Below are 23,865 nucleotides of genomic sequence, written 5' to 3'. Positions count from 1 at the left end.
TCCACATATTTCCTTGAGAATTTGGCAGTTGTTCAGGACTTAGAGGAGACATTCAGGCTCTCTCCTACCCTCTTATCTACTGGAAATTTCTTTTTCCCAGTCTCATGTCTCAGTGCCGCTGCTCAGAGCATATGGTCAGTGACCCCAGCTTCCAAGACAGACCAAGAGACATTTTTTAATCCTTGGTCTTAATGCTCTCAAGTCAAAATAAATTTTATGGTATCTCATACCCATATCCTTGGAGTCCCAAAGAAGGGGGACACTGAGCTTTCACCAAATACTGATCAAACTCCTAATGAGCTCAAAGCACTAAAAGGAAATAGGCCAGAGTCAGATTAAGGAATGCGTCCACCAGGCAGCTGCCTTCTGTGCTGGTACACATAAGGAAAAGTGTGCTCATCTGTCACCAGGGCACTTGTACACCACAAAACTTAAGGCAATGGAGGAAAAAATGAAATTTCAAAGCACTTCTCAGAAAAACTAGAAGGAATACCATAAAACAATCCTGGAGATATGACTAAGACACCTAGGAGCCATGCTTTTGATCATGAATATTTGTCATTTTAGGGGAGTCAGCATCTAAGTGTTCTCCCTATTTTGGGGTTTCTACTAATAGTCCTCCTTCTCCCTTTATTATCCTCCCTTTATTATCTCAGTTTTCAGCTCCTCCTCCAGACTAAAGCTGAACAAATATTTGATTTGAACAAATAAATTGATACAAGGGGGCAAGAAATTATCAATAGTCCACCAAGATTCCCATGTGTCTCAGTCTGGACACTCCCCTCAAGGATCTCAGAGGGTTACAAAACACACTTGTCCACCCACGTTCAGGCACCAAGGCACCACTGTAATCCAACAGCAGCCAATGGGGAGTAGAGTCTCCTGACCTCTTGATGATGCATGAAATGCAGATGTGCCTCAAATAGTAGAAAAGTGAAAAGTATTCATCAAATATTTTCAAAAACAATTCATACATGATGATGAAGTGGGGTTTATCTTGGGGTAAACTTGGAAGTTTAAGAAAGAATGACATAGACAAGGTAGCTGCCATTCCTGCCTCCACCATGCCTCTAACTCCCCAATCCCACCATCACAGTATCCACCGTTACTTATTGGGTAAGTATGGAATATTATACTAAAATAGAGATAATTGAAGAATGTACCTATGGAGTTATATATAAGGGTAGACAAAAAATTACAAGTCAACTGGTAGCCAGGAAGAAAATCAGACTAGGAAGTAAAGAGGAAGATGTTCCTAGTACTATAATTCAGGAAATTTCTTTGTTAAAAGAAGTTTGTCATTCAAATATAGTCAGTCTTCAAGATATGCTTATATAGGGGGTTGCGGCAAGATGGCGGCTTAGGAGGACGCTGGGCTCACTGCACGTCCTGCTGATCACTTAGATTCCATCTACACCTGCCTAAATAACCCAGAAAACCGCCAGAGGATTCGCAGAACAGAGTCGCCGGAGCCAAACGCAGACGAGAGGCCCACGGAAGAGGGTAGGAAGGGCGGCGAGGCGGTGCGCGCTCCACGGACTGGCGGGAGGGAGCCGGGGCGGAGGGGCGGCTCGCCGGCCAAGCAGAGCCCCCGAGTCGGGCTTGCAAAAGCGGAGGGGCCGGGCGGACTGTGTTCCGACAGCAAGCGCGACTTAGCGTCTGGGAGGTCAGAAATTAACAGCTCTGCTCGGAAAGCGGGAAGGCTGGAGGACAAAGGGAGGGAGAGCTGCTGAGCCCCCTGACAACAGAGCTCAGTTTGGTGGGGAACAAAGGCGCTCGCCAGCGCCATTTCCCCCGCCCATCCCCCAGCCGAAATCCCAAAGGGAACCGGTTCCTGCCAGGGAACTTGCTCGCTCCGCGCAAACACCCAACTCTGCGCTTCTGCGGAGCCAAACCTCCGGCAGCGGATCTGACTCCCTCCCGCTGCCACAGGGCCCCTCCTGAAGTGGATCACCTAAGGAGAAGCGATCTAAGCCTGCCCCTCCTGCCCCCGAGCACCTTGCCTACCCACCCCAGCTAATACGCCAGATCCCCAGCATCACAAGCCTGGCAGGGTGCAAGTAGCCCAGACGAGCCACACCACCCCACAGTGAATCCCGCCCCTAGGAGAGGGGAAGAGAAGGCACACACCAGTCTGACTGTGGCCCCAGCGGTGGGCTGGGGGCAGACATCAGGTCTGACTGCGGCCCCGCCCACCAACTCCAGGTATACACCACAGCACAGGGGAAGTGCCCTGCAGGTCCTCACCACGCCAGGGACTATCCAAAATGACCAAGCGGAAGAACTCCCCTCAGAAGAATCTCCAGGAAATAACAACAGCTAATGAGCTGATCAAAAAGGATTTAAATAATATAACAGAAAGTGAATTTAGAATAATAGTCATAAAATTAATCGCTGGGCTTGAAAACAGTATACAGGACAGCAGAGAATCTCTTGCTACAGAGATCAAGGGACTAAGGAACAGTCACGAGGAGCTGAAAAACGCTTTAAACGAAATGCATAACAAAATGGAAACCACCACAGCTCGGCTTGAAGAGGCAGAGGAGAGAATAGGTGAACTAGAAGATAAAGTTATGGAAAAAGAGGAAGCTGAGAAAAAGAGAGATAAAAAAATCCAGGAGTATGAGGGGAAAATTAGAGAATTAAGTGATACACTAAAAAGAAATAATATACGCATAATTGGTATCCCAGAGGAGGAAGAGAGAGGGAAAGGTGCTGAAGGGGTACTTGAAGAAATCATAGCTGAGAACTTCCCTGAACTGGGGAAGGAAAAAGGCATTGAAATCCAAGAGGCACAGAGAACTCCCTTCAGACGTAACTTGAATCGATCTTCTGCACGACATATCATAGTGAAACTGGCAAAATACAAGGATAAAGAGAAAATTCTGAAAGCAGCAAGGGGTAAACGTGCCCTCACATATAAAGGGAGACCTATAAGACTCGTGACTGATCTCTCTTTTGAAACTTGGCAGGCCAGAAAGAATTGGCAAGAGATTTTCAGGGTGCTAGACAGAAAAAATATGCAGCCAAGAATCCTTTATCCAGCAAGTCTGTCATTTAGAATAGAAGGAGAGATAAAGGTCTTCCCAAACAAACAAAAACTGAAGGAATTTGTCACCACTAAACCAGCCCTACAAGAGATCCTAAGGGGGACCCTGTGAGACAAAGTCCCAGAGACATCACTATAAGCATAAAACATACAGACATCACAATGACTCTAAACCCGTATCTTTCTATAATAACACTGAATGTAAATGGATTAAATGCGCCAACCAAAAGACATAGGGTATCAGAATGGATAAAAAAACAAGACCCATCTATTTGCTGTCTACAAGAGACTCATTTTAGACCTGAGGACACCTTTAGATTGAGAGTGAGGGGATGGAGAACTATTTATCATGCGACTGGAAGCCAAAAGAAAGCTGGAGTAGCCATACTTATATCAGACAAACTAGACTTTAAATTAAAGGCTGTAACAAGAGATGAAGAAGGACATTATATAATAGTTACAGGGTCTATCCATCAGGAAGAGCTAACAATTATCAATGTCTATGCACCGAATACCGGAGCCCCCAAATATATAAAACAATTACTCATAAACATAAGCAACCTTATTGATAAGAATGTGGTAATTGCAGGGGACTTTAATACACCACTTACAGAAATGGATAGATCATCTAGACACACGGTCAATAAAGAAACAAGGGCCCTGAATGAGACATTGGATCAGATGGACTTGACAGATATATTTAGAACTCTGCATCCCAAAGCAACAGAATATACTTTCTTCTCGAGTGCACATGGAACATTCTCCAAGATAGATCATATACTGGGTCACAAAACAGCCCTTCATAAGTTTACAAGAATTGAAATTATACCATGCTTACTTTCAGACCACAATGCCATGAAGCTTGAAATCAACCACAGGAAAAAGTCTGGAAAACCTCCAAAAGCATGGAGGTTAAAGAACACCCTACTAACGAATGAGTGGGTCAACCAGGCAATTAGAGAAGAAATTAAAAAATATATGGAAACAAACGAAAATGAAAATACAACAATCCAAACGCTTTGGGACGCAGCAAAGGCAGTCCTGAGAGGAAAATACATTGCAATCCAGGCCTATCTCAAGAAACAAGAAAAATCCCAAATACAAAATCTAACAGCACACCTAAAGGAACTAGAAGCAGAACAGCAAAGGCAGCCTAAGCCCAGCAGAAGAAGAGAAATAATAAAGATCAGAGCAGAAATAAACAATATAGAAACTAAAAAAACTGTAGAGCAGATCAACGAAACCAAGAGTTGGTTTTTTGAAAAAATAAACAAAATTGACAAACCTCTAGCCAGGCTTCTCAAAAAGAAAAGGGAGATGACCCAAATAGATAAAATCATGAATGAAAATGGAATGATTACAACCAATCCCTCAGAGATACAAACAATTATCAGGGAATACTATGAAAACTTATATGCCAACAAATTGGACAACCTGGAAGAAATGGACAAATTCCTGAACACCCACACGCTTCCAAAACTCAATCAGGAGGAAATAGAAAGCTTGAACAGACCCATAACCAGCGAAGAAATTGAATCGGTTATCAAAAATCTCCCAACAAATAAGAGTCCAGGACCAGATGGCTTCCCAGGGGAGTTCTACCAGACGTTTAAAGCAGAGATAATACCTATCCTTCTCAAGCTATTCCAAGAAATAGAAAGGGAAGGAAAACTTCCAGACTCATTCTATGAAGCCAGTATTACTTTGATTCCTAAACCAGACAGAGACCCAGTAAAAAAAGAGAACTACAGGCCAATATCCCTGATGAATATGGATGCAAAAATTCTCAATAAGATACTAGCAAATCGAATTCAACGGCATATAAAAAGAATTATTCACCATGATCAAGTGGGATTCATTCCTGGGATGCAGGGCTGGTTCAACATTCGCAAATCAATCAACGTGATACATCACATTAACAAAAAAAGAGAGAAGAACCATATGATCCTGTCAATCGATGCAGAAAAGGCCTTCGACAAAATCCAGCACCCTTTCTTAATAAAAACCCTTGAGAAAGTCGGGATAGAAGGAACATACTTAAAGATCATAAAAGCCATTTATGAAAAGCCCACAGCTAACATCATCCTCAACGGGGAAAAACTGAGAGCTTTTTCCCTGAGATCAGGAACACGACAAGGATGCCCACTCTCACCGCTGCTGTTTAACATAGTGCTGGAAGTTCTAGCATCAGCAATCAGACAACAAAAGGAAATCAAAGGCATCAAAATTGGCAAAGATGAAGTCAAGCTTTCGCTTTTTGCAGATGACATGATATTATACATGGAAAATCCGATAGACTCCACCAAAAGTCTGCTAGAACTGATACAGGAATTCAGCAAAGTTGCAGGATACAAAATCAATGTACAGAAATCAGTTGCATTCTTATACACTAACAATGAAGCAACAGAAAGACAAATAAAGAAACTGATCCCATTCACAATTGCACCAAGAAGCATAAAATACCTAGGAATAAATCTAACCAAAGATGTAAAGGATCTGTATGCTGAAAACTATAGAAAGCTTCTGAAGGAAATTGAAGAAGATTTAAAGAAATGGAAAGACATTCCCTGCTCATGGATTGGAAAAATAAATATTGTCAAAATGTCAATACTACCCAAAGCTATCTACACATTCAATGCAATCCCAATCAAAATTGCACCAGCATTCTTCTCGAAACTAGAACAAGCAATCCTAAAATTCATATGGAACCACAAAAGGCCCCGAATAGCCAAAGGAATTTTGAAGAAGAAGACCAAAGCAGGAGGCATCACAATCCCAGACTTTAGCCTCTACTACAAAGCTGTCATCATCAAGACAGCATGGTATTGGCACCAAAACAGACACATAGACCAATGGAATAGAATAGAAACCCCAGAACTAGACCCACAAACGTATGGCCAACTCATCTTTGACAAAGCAGGAAAGAACATCCAATGGAAAAAAGACAGCCTCTTTAACAAATGGTGCTGGGAGAACTGGACAGCAACATGCAGAAGGTTGAAACTAGACCACTTTCTCACACCATTCACAAAAATAAACTCAAAATGGATAAAGGACCTAAATGTGAGACAGGAAACCATCAAAACCTTAGAGGAGAAAGCAGGAAAAGACCTCTCTGACCTCAGCCGTAGCAATCTCTTACTCGACACATCCCCAAAGGCAAGGGAATTAAAAGCAAAAGTGAATTACTGGGACCTTATGAAGATAAAAAGCTTCTGCACAGCAAAGGAAACAACCAACAAAACTAAAAGGCAACCAACGGAATGGGAAAAGATATTCGCAAATGACATATCGGACAAAGGGCTAGTATCCAAAATCTATAAAGAGCTCACCAAACTCCACACCCGAAAAACAAATAACCCAGTGAAGAAATGGGCAGAAAACATGAATAGACACTTCTCTAAAGAAGACATCCGGATGGCCAACAGGCACATGAAAAGATGTTCAGCGTCGCTCCTTATCAGGGAAATACAAATCAAAACCACACTCAGGTATCACCTCACGCCAGTCAGAGTGGCCAAAATGAACAAATCAGGAGACTATAGATGCTGGAGAGGATGTGGAGAAACGGGAACCCTCTTGCACTGTTGGTGGGAATGCAAATTGGTGCAGCCGCTCTGGAAAGCAGTGTGGAGGTTCCTCAGAAAATTAAAAATAGACCTACCCTATGACCCAGCAATAGCACTGCTAGGAATTTATCCAAGGGATACAGGAGCACTGATGCATAGGGCCACTTGTACCCCAATGTTCATAGCAGCACTCTCAACAATAGCCAAATTATGGAAAGAGCCTAAATGTCCATCAACTGATGAATGGATAAAGAAATTGTGGTTTATATACACAATGGAATATTACATGGCAATGAGAAAAAATGAAATATGGCCTTTTGTAGCAACGTGGATGGAACTGGAGAGTGTGATGCTAAGTGAAATAAGCCATACAGAGAAAGACAGATACCATATGGTTTCACTCTTATGTGGATCCTGAGAAACTTAACAGGAACCCATGGGGGAGGGGAAGGAAAAAAAAAAAAAAAGAGGTTAGAATGGGAGAGAGCCAAAGCATAAGAGACTGTTAAAAACTGAGAACAAACTGAGGGTTGATGGGGGGTGGGAGGGAGGAGAGGGTGGGTGATGGGTATTGAGGAGGGCACCTTTTGGGATGAGCACTGGGTGTTGTATGGAAACCAATTTGTCAATAAATTTCAGAAAACAAAAAAAAAAAAAGATATGCTTATATAGGATTCAAGGTTATATCACATCTTTGAATTCCTTGGATCTTAAGAAATACTTGGATCCCATCGCTCCTCGTCAGTTCATGGATTCTTCACTTGTTAAGGCTTATTTGTACCAAAAATTAAGTGTTAGGACTTCTTCAAGATGAAAAGCTTCTTCACAGCAAAGGAAGCAATCAACAAAACTAAAAGGCAGCCTACCGAATGGGAGAAGATATTTGCAAATGACATATCTGATAAAGGGTTCGTATCCAAAACCTATAAGTAACTTATCAAACTCAACACCCAAAAAATAAATAATCCAATTAAGAAATGGGGATAAGACATGAAGAGATCCTTTTCCAAAGAAGACACCTGTATGGCTAACAGACGCATGAAAAGATGCTCAACATCACTGATCGTCAGGGAAATATAAACCAAAACCACAGTGAAATACCACCTCACCCCTGTCAGAATGGCTAAAAGTAACAATACAATAAACAATAGGTGTTGGAGAGGATGAGGAGAAAGGGAAACCCTACACCCTCTTGTACTACTGGTGGGAAGGCAAACTGGTGCAGCCACTGTGGAAAACAGTATGGAGTTGCTTAAAAAGTTGAAAATAGAACTACCGTGGAGCACCTGGTGGCTCAGTAGATTAAGCATCAGGCTCTTGATCTTGGCTCAGGTCATAATCTCACGGGTTAGAGAGCTTGAGCCCCACATAGGGCTCTGCGCTGATAGAGCAGGACCTGCTCAGGATTCTGTCTCTCCCTCTCTCTGCCTCTCCCCCACTTATGCACACATGCACATGCTCTCTCTCAAAATAAATAAATAAACCTAAAAAAAATAGAACTACCCTACAATCTGGCAATTACACTAGTTGTTTGCCCAAAGGATACAAAAATATAGATTCAAAGGGGTATATGCACCCCGATGTTTATAGCAGCATTATCAACAATAGCCAAACTATGGAAAGAGTCCAAACATCCACCAACTGATGAATGGATAAAGAAGATGTGAGATATATATATATATATATATATATATATATATATATATATACACACACACACACACACGCACACACACACACACACACACATATATATATATAATGGAATATTACTCAGCCATCAAAAAGAAGGAAATCTTACCATTTGCACTGATGTGGATGGAGCTAGAATGTATTATGCTAAGCAAAAAAAGTCCATCAGAGAAAGACAAATACCATATAATTTCATTCATATGTGGAATTTAAAAAACAAAACAGGTGAACATATGGGCGGGGGGAGGAGGAGAGAAGAGAGGCAAACAAACCACAAGAGACTCTTAATGATAGAGAACAAACTGAGGATTGCTAGAGGGAAGGTGGGTGGAGGATGGGCCAGATGGGTGATGGGTATTAAAGAGCAAATTGTTATGATGAGCACTGGGTGTTGTATGTAATGATGAACCACTAAATTCTACTCCTAAAACCAATATTGCACTGTATGTTAACTAGAATTTAAACAAAAATTTGAAAAGGAAAAAAAAAAAGGACGTGTTTGTACCAAATCATTCAAGGGATGTTGTTTTGTCCCTCTAGAATAGCTCCTTAAAACCTTGAAATCTATTGGCCACAAAGGAACAACTAAATTGGCTGGTCTGGGCCTTGCCAGAGCTTTTGGAATACCTGTCAGAGCGTATATACATGAGGTAGTAACACTCTGGCATAGTTTTGCCCAAGTATTGCTGGGGTCAGCTCTCTATTCAACTCCAGTTGATCATATTTGCAGAATTAGCAACTAATAAGCCACTTTTCCATAGGGATTCAGAAATTTATCAAGTCTTCAGGATTTTTAGAGCTTTGGGCACCCCCAATAATGAAGGGTGGGCAGAAGTGGATTCTTTAGAAGACTGTAAGAGTAAATTTCCCAAGTGGAAACCAGGAAGTCCAGCATCCCATATTAAAAACTTGGTTGAAAATGGCTTAGATTTGCTTTCAAAAATGTTAATCCCAACAAACAAGTTTCTGGCAAATGACATTGAATCATCCATATTTTAATGATTTGGACAATCTGATTGAGAAGATGTAACTTTCTGACAAAAAATTTCCACATGCTGTCTCAAGAACAGATAGTTATATTTTTACTGTTACCTCTATTTTTGTCTCATGTGTTCTTTTCTATGTTGTAAAACTTAAGCTACACTTCATCATCTAATTTCAAAAGTGTAACTTAAAAATGTAAATATTGTTCTATATCAATTTAAATATAGTAATTCTGTGTATGAGTGTAGATCTCACTGTAACAAACTGTAACAAGTATTTGTTACTATAATAAAACTATAAATCTAGTATTGATGACAGGAATTAGGGGGAAACATTTTTTTAAACCTGTCAGTAAACTAAGAGCAGACGAAAACTTCCCCAACCTGATAAAGAGCAGCTCCAGAAAACCTACAGCTGACACCAATACTAATGGTGAATGACTGAGTGGCTTTCCCCTAAGATCAAAAACAAGGCAAGAATATCTGCTTTCACCATTTTATTCAACATTATACTAAAAATCCTAGCCAGTTTAATAAGGCAGTAGAATAAATAAAAGGCATGCATATTTGAAAAGAAGTAAAACTGTCTTTGTCACAGATGACATGATTGCCTATGCAGAAAATCCTAAAATATCTGCAAAAGAGCTGATTTCAGCAAGGACACAGGATACAAGGTCTATAAAAAAAATAGAATTTCTATATTCTAGAAACAAAGAATTAGAAATTATAATAGATACCGTTCATTTTTTTTAAAAAAAAACACTGCTGTATTAGTTTTCAATTGCTACAAATTAGCAGCTTGACACAACAAACATTTATTATCTCACATAGTTTTGGAGAGTCAGGAATCAGGGAGCAGTTTCAGGGGGCAGCATAGCTCGGGGTCTCTCAGGAGGTTGTCATCAAGATGTTAGCCAGGGCTGCACTCATCTGAAGGATCTACTTCCAAGATCACTCATTCACGTCTTGCTGGTAGAGGCCTCAGTTTCTCCTTTATGAAGGTCTCATTTCTTCACCACCATTCTTCCAGTAGATCTGCTCCAATGTATTTCAGAGCAAGCAATACAAGAGAGAGCAATGAAACAGCTGTAATGCCTTTGATCACTTAGTCTCAGCAGTGGCCTCCTGTCACTTCTGTCATACTCTCTTGGTCACACAGATCAACCCTTGTACAAAGTGTGTGGAGGGTGAGGGGTTCTATACAAGCGCATGAATACCAGGAGGGAAGGAGCATTTCAGGCCAATCTGGAGGCTGGCTACCACAAATACCACTTATAATAGCATCAAAAGACATAAAACACTTCTGGATAAATTTAACAAAATATGCGCTAAACCTCTACACTGAAATGACAAAATAATTACTGAAATATCTAAAGAAGGCCTAAATAAGTAAAGATATATACAATGTTTATGGATTGAAAGACTCAATATTATTAAGATGTCAATACTTTTCAATGTATTGGGATTCAATGTAATCTGAATCACAATGCCACCAGGTTTTTTCTTAATAGAGATTGACAAACTGATAGTGAAATTTGTATGTAAATGTTAAGAACTTAAAATAGCCAAAACAACTTTGAAAAGAAGAACAAAGTTGGAGGACTTAGACTACCTCCTACACTGCAGCCTAAAATAGTGTAAGAACTACACTATTTTAAGATTTACCATAAAGCTACAATAATAAAGACAGTGTGCTATTAACATAGGATAGACATATAGATCAATGGAACAGAACAAAGAGTCCAGAAATAGGCCCACTCATATATGGTCAATTAATTTTTGACAAAAATGCCAAAGAAATCCAATGGGGCAAATTTTTCAACAAATGTTGCCAGGACAATTGAATATCCCAGGAAGAAAATAACCTTGAACATTGCCTTACACTATACACAAAAATACCTTAATATTGATCACTGGCCTAAATATAAATGCTAAACTAAAAAATTCTAGAAGAAAGCAGAGAAGGAAAATGTTATGATCTTAGTATAGGCAAATAATTCTTAGACAATACACAAAAAAGCACTTATTCCAAAAGGGAAAAAATTTGATAAATTGGACTATATCAAATTTAAAGTTTCCTATTCTTTGAAAAACAGCATTAAAAACAAACAAAAAGAAAATGCAGAAAAAAATATTTGTAATACATGTATCTGTCAAAAGGCTTATATTTGGAATATATAAAAAACTCTTATAGCTTAATAATAAAATATTAACTCAAAAATAGGCAAAAAAAAAAACCTTGAACAGACACTTCACAGAAGAAAAAATATAAGTAGCAGACATACAAATGAAAAGTATGCTCAACATCATTGTCATCGGGGAAAGGCAAATTAAAACTCCCAGATACTACTACCACCCACTAGCATAGCTAAAATTAAAAAGAGAAACCATACCAAGTGTTGGCAAGGGTGTAGATCAACTAGAAATCTCATACTTTGTTGGTAGAAATGCAAAATAATACAGCACTTGGAAAAATTCAGTGATTTCTCATAAAGTTAAATATTCACATAGTATCTGACCCAGCAATCCTTTAGGTAAATTTACATAAGAAAAATGTGAATGTAGGTCTGCACAAAGACTGCTTGCAAGTGTTCATAACTTTTTCATGATGGCTTTTATTCATAAGAACTCAAAAGTAGACAACAATCTGCAAGTCCATCAAAAGGTGAATGGTGAATAAATTGTGTAATATCCCTACAACAGAATATAGCTCAGTGTTAAAAAGGAACAAAATATCGACGTAAAAAAAGATCAAGAGGAGGGGATATACTGTAAAAAGCCAGTGGGGACTTGATGGACACGTTCTATGTCTTGACTTTGGGGGGGGTTGTGTGGGTGCATACACTCAAGGAAATTTATTAAAGTGTACACTTAAAATAGGTACACTTTATTATATGTAAGTTATACCTCAATAAAATTAAAACATTGTTAAAAAAATATATTCATATGGTTAAAAAAACAGCAAGTAAACACTGAAAAATTAGTACACTTCCATCAAATGTCCAGACCTCCAAATACCCCATCTCTCTACCCAAAGGTAATCTCCAGTGATTTCATGCCTTATTCAAAAACTGTGTGTATATGTGTATACACCTCTACACTGGTATTTGTATGTGGATATTTATATAGATATATGCACACAAATGCACACATATACTTTGTTTATATACAAGTAGACATATTTCTATTATAGCAGATGCTTTTTGGTGCCTAATATTCCCTTAGACCACCTCTGATTTCTGCTGCAATTCCCATGGTCAGTCTCTTCCTTGTACACTGACAAGAGTCCCACCTTGAACACTACCACTTTCTCCAAAGTCACAGGAGCCTAGTCAGCCGACAGGGAGAGGCAGCCTTAAGCAACAGGAGTTAAATCCCTGGAACACCCCAACTAATACAGGATGGGTTTGGTTAATAAACGCCCCAGTCTTCCTTCTTGCCAACAGATAGGCAATTCTGGGAGACAGGCATTCTGTGTGTTTTCCAAAGGTCTGGACTTAGGCTGCCTTTACCTATAGCAGCAACTCAATAATACAACTTGGGTGGGTTTTTTTGTTTTGGGGGGCTGGGGGGGGCTGTTTGTCATTTTTGCATTTTCTATCTCGCTGTCTTCACCCTCTCACTGATTTTTTCTGGGGTTATTTCCCAAATAAACCACCTGCACCCCAGTCTCTGTTTGAGGCTCTGCTTTCAAGGGACCCCAAACCAAGACATGCAAATACCTTATTTTTTCACTTGATATATCTTATAGGTTGCACGATGTCAGCCCATACAGTCTGTCCTGTTGTGTCTCATGACTGTGCAGTTCTCAACTGTATGTGTGTACATAGGTTTTAAATTTTTTTTTCAATGTTTTTATTTATTTTTGGGACAGAGAGAGACAGAGCATGAACGGGGGAGGGGCAGAGAGAGAGGGAGAGACAGAATCGGAAACAGGCTCCAGGCTCTGAGCCATCAGCCCAGAGCCTGACGCAGGGCTTGAACTCACGGACCGCGAGATTGTGACCTGGCTGAAGTCGGACGCTTAACCGACTGCGCCACCCAGGCGCCCCAATAGGTTTTATAACCATCCCCCATCAGTGGATATTTAAGTTGTTTATTGTCTTTTGTTATTGTATACAATGTTTGTTTTAAAAGATCCCTAGGCACGTCTTTATAAGATAAATTTCTTGAAATAGAACGGATAAGGCAAAGGGTGTTCTTGATAGTCTTTAAATAGGATAGTTCTTTAAATAGGACTATCTGATATAACTCATATAACTCAGGATACTGATACAACTGATATAACTCAGGACTCTCTGATATAACCCTGATATAACTCAACAGTAAAGTCTCACCTGTACACATAGTTTTTCAGTCACAAATCCAATGTGTAATCATGTGCAGTTATCCCTATCAGAGTTGATGCTAGGCCACAACCCAATACCCTAAGCCTCCTTCTGCTCAATTCTCTAGTCCCCTCTTCTATGGGGTCCACCTGCCATCTCACTATGACCTCAAACACAATCAGGAAGAGGCCCTGAGACAGAGTAAGAACACAAACTAAAACAGAGAGAAGTGGCAACGGGCAGAATATATATAAAACCACTAATTGACTGCCAGAAATTTTACAAAATAGTTCTACTATTCACAGAAGGAAGAAAGAGCGCTAAGAGTCAGGAGGCCTAGGCCCCAGGTTCTAGCCCTCCCTCTGCCAAACCAAGTGGTTTGATAAGGTAGTTCTCCCCATGCCTCAGTTTCCTCATTTGTAAAATGAAGGGGTAGGCCTAAATTATTCTCCCTAAAGTCTTTCTCACTCTGATATTCCAAATTTCTATGACCCACGCAGTTTGTAGAAAGGGCCACCTAATACTCCTATCAAGTACTGAATCTAGAATAATTCCAAGGTATCAATCTAGCCACCATCTATCAAAAAAAAACCTCTTCCAACCACAGGCAGATGCTAGAAACTACTGTGTAAGCCACAAATCACTTGAGATCACAACAGAAATGCAAATACCTCAAGACAAAAGCAAATATCCCCTGAGAACAGGGGATATTTCCTTGTAACATTCAGTAGGAGTGGAGTTCTGCAGACCACACTTTGGGAACAATGTTCTAACCGCACAGGCAGCTGGAGTTCAGGTTTTAGAGTCAGGAGGACCTGAACTTACATCCGATTTCCTCCATACATGCATATGGCCTGGAACTAGTTGTTCTGTAGAAATTGAGGCAAATAAGCAATGTTATGAGGTTGCTATGAGAACCAGAATAGGTGATAAATAGTGAACTTGGGTCTCATGCTTCCAAAAACCACGGTAAGGGAAAGAGTCAGTTGAGGGAGCCAGGTTAACCTATACACACACATACATATTTTTAAGAGCTAAATACTTGCTACAGATTGAATGTTTGTCCTCCCCTATTCATATGTTAAATTCTACCCCCAATGTGATGGTATTGAGAGGTAGGATCTTTGGGAGGAATTAGGTCATGAGAGCGGAGTCCTATGGATGGGATTAGTGCCCTTATAAAAGAGACCTCAGAGAGCTCCCTTGCCCCCCACTACCGCCACCATGTGAGGATGTGTCAAGCAGATATCCATCTATGAACCAAGAAGTGGGTCTCACCAGATATGGAATCTGCCAGCACCTTAGTCTTAGACTTCCTAGCCTCCAGAACTGTGCAAAATAAACTTTTGTTTATAAGCTGCTGAGTCCCTGGTATTTTTGTTATAGCAGCCCACACAGACTAAGACAATACTAATGCTATATGCTAATTTTTCACCACTTAACTGTTCTGTTGCCATGAACGTTTAGTGATTTCCAAAGCTTTACTTTTATAAATAATGAGCCAGTGAATATCTCTATATACTCATCTTTGACAGGTCCTAACTAGATGTTAGACAATGAGGACTTTTCTGTGGGGTGATGGGGGCAGCTAGATTTCAACAGCACAAGATACAAGTTAATCCCAAGTTCATCCAAAGAGCATTTACTGAGCTTCTGGATGGCAGGCACTAGCAACCCAGGCACACTGCATATCATCATACAGTGTCTCCCAGAATGGGTACAGGTGTATTTCTTTTATAGAACCAGTGTGGTTTTGTGGTATAAACTGAATTCTTATGAAATGGGAGAGAAGAGACAAGACCTGAGGTTTAAATATGTCTCGGCCTACCGTAGACCAGATGAGGGGAAACTCTTCCGAGAAGTGGGAGAAGAGAACAGAAGAGTCTGGAATACTCAGGACCCCAAACTGAATATGGAGCATCCTGTTTCCTCCCATCATCAGAACATGAGTCCAGCCACCTGTGTGCAGTTTTGCCATAATTTATTCAACTCGTCAACTATTTACCGAGCATCAATTATAGCCACTAATAGCTCAGCTGTCATTCACTGAGGCAGAATAGTGTAGGGGTTAGGAGTGCAGACTCTGCCTTTTAAGAAAATGAGGTCAGTCTATATAAAATGACCTGTAGGATGATAAGTGACAGAAGTAAGGTGCACAACAGTGTGTAGCAAAGGTACACAAAGGTATGTATAAAGAAGAGGGGATATAAATGCTTGTTTATGCATAGCCTATCACTGGAAGGATTCACACACACAAAAAAAGAAAAAACGGTAAAAGTAGCACTACTTCTGGCCATGAGAGAGTACTAGAGACTCCATCCAACCAAATTTACCCTACTTCCTTAAATAGCTCTTACAAAAAAACAGACAAAATTAAGCAATGGTTTTAAATATTGAGCAGCAGACAGTGTGGGTAGGGTCACTGATGTCTGAGAGGAGGAAGAAGAAGAAGAAGGCGAGTCCTAAACTGCCCCAGCTTACTGCTGGCGGGTCATTTCTGGCCACCAACCAGGGAGGAGGATCCGAAGCATACAGCCTGATGTTCTTCCTGAATTCAAGAGACCGAGATGGCACTCAGGGTGGCAAAGCAGCCAGATTGCCAGGGAAGAGTGTCAGAGAAGAGAGACTCCAGCAATTTGCAGAGGGGTCCCCTCTAATTGTGGCCTGACTATGGTCATCACACACGTGAGAAGCCACCAGAAGCTGGGAAGACCCACTGCAAAGCAGTAAGCCCAACAATGTCCCCACTTCACATGGGGGTGGAGATGGTTTCTGTTCCCAACCACGCAAAGTGGAAAGACCGCACAATCCATGGAGCATGAGGCAAAACCCTCAGAAGTGGGGACACGTTAGCCCTAGACCAGAGGCTATTGTGACCAGCATAATAAAGTAGGGCCTCTGGGTAGATGATTGGGGTCAGGAAGGGGGAGATTGGGCCTCAGGGTCAAGGCTTGAAGTGAACCTGCCTGTTCACTGTATAACTTTTTACATTCTTTCAAATTTTTACTGTATGTAAGCACTCCTTTTTAAAAACTTTTTTTAAACGTTTATTTATTTTGAGACAGGGAGAGACAGCATGAATGGGGGAGGGTCAGAGAGAGAGGGAGACACAGAATCCGAAACAGGCTCTAGGCTCTGAGCTGTCAGCACAGAGCCCAAGGCGGGGCTCGAACTCATGGACCTCGAGATCATGACCTGAGCCGAAGTCAGACGCTTAACCGACTGAGCCACCCAGGCGCCCCTAAAAACTTTTTAAAGGGGTAAGTCTCTGGAGTCAGACTGTCAGGGTGAGAACTTGACTCCATTTCCTATGAGCTATATAAATCCCAGCAAGTTGCTCAACCACTATGTGTCCTCGTAGTGGGATGGATTTCTTTGAATCATTATGAATATTAACTGACATGTTTATAAAAACACAAGCAGCACCTGGCACTTCTGTACAGATGTTGGTTTTGCTTCCCCATGACCCATATTTCTGGCCAAAGCATCCCATTTTTCTTTTGGGAAACACACATGCCCCACTCACCCATGTGACCATGATGCCATTCCCCAGCTCCAAGAACAGACGTATTACTATGGCATTAGAAGGTAAAGCCTTTGGGAGGTGACTAGATCATGAGGAGAAGCCCTCAAAAATGGGAGTAGTAACCTTATAAAAGGGACCCTAGAGAGCTCCCTTCCCTAATCTGCCATACATGGTAATGGTGGAAAGGTGCCTTCTATGAACCTGGAAGCAGGTCCCATCAGACACTGACTCTGTTGATACCTTGATCTTGGACTTCTAACCCTCCAGAACTAGAACTGTAAGAGATGCATTTCAGTTATTTCCAACCTATGACCACATCTCATGCCCCTGGAACAGCAAGTAATTGGTCTAATGAGAGTGGTATGGAGGCTTTTGCTGAAATATTGAGACAGAGATGCTGGTTTTTCACTGGGTTGCTAAGTGAGTTGGCTGAAGCTGCCACTGGTCATTTTCAGGGAACCAGCTTGAGAGGCAAAAGAAGCAAAGCCTAGAGATGGAGACAGATGTGGTCCTGATGATGTCACTTGAGTACTGGGATCCAGCCATACCTAAAGCCAGTTTCTGTTACCAGAACCAGAAGAGGACTGGCAAATTCAGTAGGGGTTATCATTATTCAATTCATTCAACAAGCACTGAGCCCACATGAAGTGCCAGAAACTGTGCCTGGAGCTAGGCATTCAAATATGAGGCCCTGATCCCCGGAAGTGTATACTCTAGTGGAGGAGACACTTATGCAAAGCAACAGCTTCTGGGACAGAAATATTCCCAGGGTGCTCTAGGTGAGACATCCAGAGAGCATCCTGGGGAGGAACAGGCTGGACATCCAGAAAGCCTTTGTGAGGAGGTGATGCCTAAATTGGGGCTCAGTGAATGCTGAAGAAGTGGCCATGAGAAAAGAGAAAGTAAAAGCATTCCAGACAAAGAGGTGAGAGAAAACAGATATGCTTGGGGGAGCGGGACAAACAGGAGGGACAGCAGAGAGAGATGTGGTTGAAAAAGTAAGCAAGGGGTCGGGGGGCACGCCTGGGTGGCTCTGTCCATTGAGCGCCAACTTAGGCTCAGGTCACGATCTCGCAATTTGCGAGTTCCAGCCTCATGTCGGGCTCTGTGCTGACAGCTCAGAGCCTGGAGCCTGCTTCCGATTCTGTGTCTCCCTCTCTCTCTGCTCCTTCCCCACTCGTGCTCTCTCAAAAATAAACTTATATATATATAAACTTTGTATGCTAATTGTTACAGGGTGCCATTTGAAGACTTACATCAAGAGAGGAATATGATCAGATTTTTGTACAGAGAATAGATGAAAACACAAGACAGGTAGGCGAGACTAACCAGGCAGATGTGGGAGAAATCCATGCTTGGAATTATGAGGGACTTAATGAAGAAATTAGTAGGGATGGGAAGGAGTGAAAGAATGAATTTGAGAAGTTTTGAGAGAAAGAACTGACTGGACCTAATGCCAATAACGTATTTCAGTTTCAAACATTAAAATGGGAATAATAGTGAACATTCTTATAGTCCTTACTCCCCACCAAGTCCTGTCCTGAGTGCTTTACACAAATTAACCTATTCAATCCAGCCCCATGAAGTAGATATTATTGTGATTTTTCATTTCAGTATTAAGGAACTGAGTCACTGGAAGGTTAAGTCACTTGCCTGAGGTTATACTCTAGCAGGTGGTATAATTACAACTGGAATGGTGGCAACCTAAGCCTCGCCCTATGCTATTGACCCCACACTCTGCTGCCTTGTACAAGCATACATTTAAAAGGTAGATGATAAAGTAAGGGGAGTTGGCCAAGGAGAACAAAAATGTCTAGGGAAGCAGAGGCCAGCATCACAGAAATAAGGAAGGTGAACTCTTGTTTCTTACCTCAGTGGTAATTAAATACCCAATTATGTAATTGGAGGAAGACAGCCTGGGCTTAGCTGGGAAGAGAGTGCGAGGTACTTCTGCGCGTAGTATCTCCTTTATTTGTCATGGTTCCGTAAAACAGGTGTGTTCATAGCCCCAGCTTCCAGATAAGGAAGTTGAGAGATCAGGGGACGCCCCAAGGTCACACACTGGTAAGTGACCCAGCCAGTTCGCAGGCGTGGAGAAGACTTGCATTCTATGCTTGGCTCACTGGAGTGTTGTCTGGGTCACTAGAGTGTTGTCTGGGTCACTGGACTGTTGTCCAGGGCTGTAGCAGGGTGGGAGGAGGTACACAAGAATGGCCACATCCCTGCTCTCAATGGGTCTATAATCTTGTTGCTCCAATGAGGCTATAACAAATGAAAACACAGATCATGAAAAGGCAGGATGAAGGTGTGTGCCTGGGAAGTGGTACAGACTCTGGGCCCCTAGAGCAGGTGAGGAGGCATCATGGGGCTGGTGGACATGGGTTGGGTATTGAAGGATGGGTTGAGTATAAAAATGAAAGGATATTTCTAGGAGCTGGGCCCCCACCTGGGTGCTCTGTCAGTTGAGACACCTGCTGTTTCCACCTGTGCAGCATCACTATTATGTCCTTCTATCTTCTTTTAAGGAACCACTCCCATTGGGAACCATGTAGTTTGGACAGGGCTGGCCTGACTTGTCCCTCAGATTCCATCTGGGATCACTTGAGGCCAGCCTGGCCAACCACTCAGTTTCATTTCCCCCAACCCAATGACTGGCTCTGGACCCAATCCAACCCAATGAGACTCAATCTCAGGTGTGTGCTGGAACATTAGGAAGGAAAAATTCCCCAGGATGGCTGGCTCTAGGAATGTTATTAGCCTGGAGATCCTAGGGGTCATGCTGTAGAGGGGCCTGAGAGTGAAACCCACACTGAGGAAAAGGGACAGGAGGGAGAGAGATCTGATGTTTCAGTTCGTGGATGCAGCCATACCTTCAAACATCCCCAGAATTTTTAGTTATTCCAACTAACAAATTTCCTTTTTTGTTTATGCCGATTTGATTTGGGGTTTCTGTTACTGACAAGAGAAAGGGGTCTGACTGACACAGAGCCCCAAAGATCGTTGCTGTTAAGCCCCAGGAATCCTAAGCCAGGGTCTATCTGCCTTCCTCAAAGTAAAGGAGATCAGGAGTACAGTGAGGTGAGGTCCATAAAAGAGACAAGGGCTATGGGCTTCTGTGAAGGATGAGATAAGTATTGACTTTGGAGAAGCAGCTTTAGTTTCAATCATACCTCAAAAGGTGGATAACTTTTTTACCAACTGGCATTTGAGGAAAGTACAGCACCAAAAGAAAGGGACTGCCTCACATGTGAAGGCACGGAAATAGAAGAACGTGGGCATGTTCAGGGTGCAGCCCACGGTCAAACCTGGCTAGAGGATGGAGTGATGAGGGGCAGTGGTGAAAAGTAAGGCTGCAAAGGTGCCCTGAAAGGCCTCAAAAGGTGTATACTTGGGATGCTTGGGGACACAGAAATGACAGTTTCATGGGATTGGAGATGTGTTCCCTTCCAAAGCCTCTAGAAATGGTTGGATCCCAGCTAAGCAGAGTAGGCTCTCAGGATGTCCTAAAGCAGATAAAGAGCTAAGGGTCCAGTTAAGAGATGAGAGAGGGGCTTTGTTCTCTGGCTCCACTGTGCTGGGCAAGAGACCATATCATGTCCTCTGAGCCTGGATCCTCTCCTCCCTGCTTCTGTGAGGCCAGGACAGGGGGTGAGATGGAACCTGGCACAGCACCCCGCCCCCCTGCTCCAGGTGGAGCTTGGGGGGGGGGGCAAGACGATGTCTAAGCCCCAGGGAGCAGGGAGCCGTCTGAGTTTCCTGGGGCCCCCAGTTCCCCTCAGCCTCCCCTGCAGTGCCTCACAGCAACCACTGACTAGGGGATGTGTCCCTGCTGCTTGAGTTAATTACAGTAATTATACCTGCTCCCTCTTCGGCTCTGGTTCCCTTTGTTCCCAGTTTCCTGCCCGCTCATTTGCAAATCTAATCGCTCTGTGTATTTTTTTTTTCTTTAAAGAGAGAACAGGATGGAGAGACAAAGATAGGGAGCAGAGAATGTGGGAGAGAAAAAGTGGGGGTGGGAGTGGGCTGGGAAGGGGGAGGGGAGGGGACAGATGGAGGGACAGCGGTGGAAAAGCGGACAGGAGCAGCAGAGAAGACAAAGGACCATGAGAGCCAACCCAGGGCACCTCTTAACTGCAGGGTCACCCTGAGTCACCAGCTGAGGCCCCAAAGGTGGAAATGTGGGACCACCATTGGCATAGAGTCCCAATCTCTCCCCATACTAGGCTGGTCCAGCACAAATTACAGGCTGTAAGGGCTTCAAATTCAAACAATACCAGTAGATACCCCAGTTCTTTAAATAGTGCTTTTCCCAGGTACTTGTGGGACTTTGGCTCATCCAGATCACCTGCTAGACACTTACTTAATTCAGTGTCAGATGGCTGACAGGTGGCCATGGGGACTCAAACAGGGAGCAGGAAGGAAACAAACTACTCTGAGGAAAATCTGAGAGATGGTTGAGGGGTCTTTCCTCTCTCACCCAACCCCATCCTAGAGATCCTCAGGAAACATCCTAGTCCAAAGATTTTCCAAATGTTCTCTGAGGAGCACTGAGTTTCCATGGAGAATCCTCAAGGAGTGGGAAGGAATAAGTGGGCATAGGTATCCCCCAAAACCCCTTTCAATGACCTTTATCCAGCTCATATATTGGGTTCCCCTAAACTTTTATTTGGAAATAATACAAATTTATTTGTTTTATCTTTTTTTACAGTAGTCTCCATGCCCAACATGGGGCTCAAACTCACAACCCTGAGATCGAGTCACATGCTGTACCAACTGAGCCAGTCAGTCGCCCTGGAAGTAATACAAATTTTAAAAGGAGAAAAATCCTTCCCTCCTGTAAGGAATTAGAAAACAATGAATCTAATCCAAACTTCTCATCTGTCAGATAGGGGAAACTGAGGCTCAGATGGATTAAGTAGCCTATCCTATATCACACAATAATCAGATCACCTCTTGACTCCCACTTGGAGGTTTCCACTACCCCATGCTGCTTGTCAGGATGCCAGGGGGATGCAGAGATTTTGCCAACGCTCCTGGCTCTTCTTGGGCCCATCTGGAAGAAGGCTGATGGCATCATCCTGCCAGAAGTCCTCCGTGAATCTGAGAATCCTCACTCTTCAGTCCTCTGGATGAACCCATCAGATAAAGTATTTCCCAAAAAATAGCTGCACCTATATTTACAATCCCTCATGCCCTTTGCAGAACCTTCCCACCATCACCACCCCATCAAGAGGTAGAATCTATTTCTTCTCCTCTTGATCTCGGGAGTCCCTTTCTGACTGCCACAAAGAACAAAATATGGCAGAAATGATGCTGCATGACTTCCCAAGTTAAGTTTGAACTATGGCAATACAATTTCTACCTGGCTTTATCTTTTGTGAAGCTCACCATTGGAGCCCAGTCACTGGGCTGTGAGAAAGCCCAAGTTACAAGGAGAGACCACGTATAGATGTTCTGGCAACCGCCCCAGTGAAGGTCACAGCCAATATCCATTGTCAGACATAAGAGCAAGGAAACCTTCAGATAATTCCAGCCCCCAGGTGCTGAGTCAGCCTGAGTCTCCCAGCTGAAGCCCTGACTTTGGGGAACAGAAGCGAACCATCCCCACAGTCCCTTTTCCAAATTCCTGACCAACAGAGTCCTTGAGCATAACAGTTATTTCATGCCACTAAGTTTTGGGGTAGTTTGAGACATGGTAATGGATAGCCAGAATGGGTGGTACCCAGAAGCTAGAGCAGATATTCCCCATATGAAGTTAAATTCAGTAAGCGAGCAGCCAACAGCCAGGGATCCCAAGAATAGACTTTATGCCATGAATCCAAATCTCCAGCTAATATTTGGATTCTCCCCCCGCCCAGTTCTTCTAATTAATTCACAAGAGAAGTTCAGAGTTCAGGTCATTTTGGAGGCAGGAGGGGGAATGGGAGTGGGTGTTAACTCCCCACACTGGATTCAGCCAATGTTTACTAAGTACCTACCATGAGTCAGACACAGAACAGAGTCCCCGCCCTCAAGGAACACAGTATAATTGGGGAGGCAGACACATCCACACTCAAAAGTAATTATAATGCAATAAGTTAAGTTGCTATTAAAAATAAAAGTACTTTGATAGTACTTTGAAAACAGTCAAGAGTATTAGCCTCAAATTTTTGGTATCCTAGGATGGTTCCAATCCACCCAGAAGTATAAATGTTACTCACCTGTGGTTCTCAGCTCTTGGACTCCAAATCCTCTTTTTATCCAGTCTTTGGAATGAAAGGCCTGTGGTGCACCCTTGCTTGGAAAAAGTCAAGGGCTTGATAAATGTCTTTTCACATTTTACATAACCCTGTAGAATAGAATGTTACTTGTTCCCCAGAATCCATTCTCCCATTCTCCAGAATAACAAGACCCTTGATTTTTTGCTGGTTTTCCTGGCCACCTGGAATAAGGGTTATGTTTCTCAGCCTCCCGCTCACTGAAGCTGCATGTGGCCATGTGACTTATGGGATATATAGTAGGTGATGTATGAAACTTCTGAGTTGGATCTCAAGAAGAGAGAATGTGCCCTGCTTGACAGCATTTCCACCTCCTTCCTAGCTAGAATGAGGATGTGGTTCTAAGCCACTTTATATGATAAGATGAGACAAACACCTTAGACAAAGCAGAGCTTGGATCCCTTTCACCTTGGAACCCCCTTCTCGCTGTTACAGACTAGGTCACATGCACAAAAAATAAA

At 42.4% G+C, this 23,865-nt stretch overlaps 1 pseudogene; it reads left to right on the top strand.

Annotated features, from left to right (window-relative positions):
* Positions 1-1,122: 1,122 nt before the first annotated feature.
* On the top strand, positions 1,123-9,340 carry LOC122467970 (annotated as a pseudogene).
* The last annotated feature ends 14,525 nt before the right edge of the window (positions 9,341-23,865 follow it).

This window comes from Prionailurus bengalensis, chromosome B3 (assembly GCF_016509475.1).
Source record: "Prionailurus bengalensis isolate Pbe53 chromosome B3, Fcat_Pben_1.1_paternal_pri, whole genome shotgun sequence".
NCBI classification, from domain to species: domain Eukaryota; kingdom Metazoa; phylum Chordata; class Mammalia; order Carnivora; family Felidae; genus Prionailurus; species Prionailurus bengalensis.
This window is presented reverse-complemented; position numbering and strand designations above follow the sequence as displayed.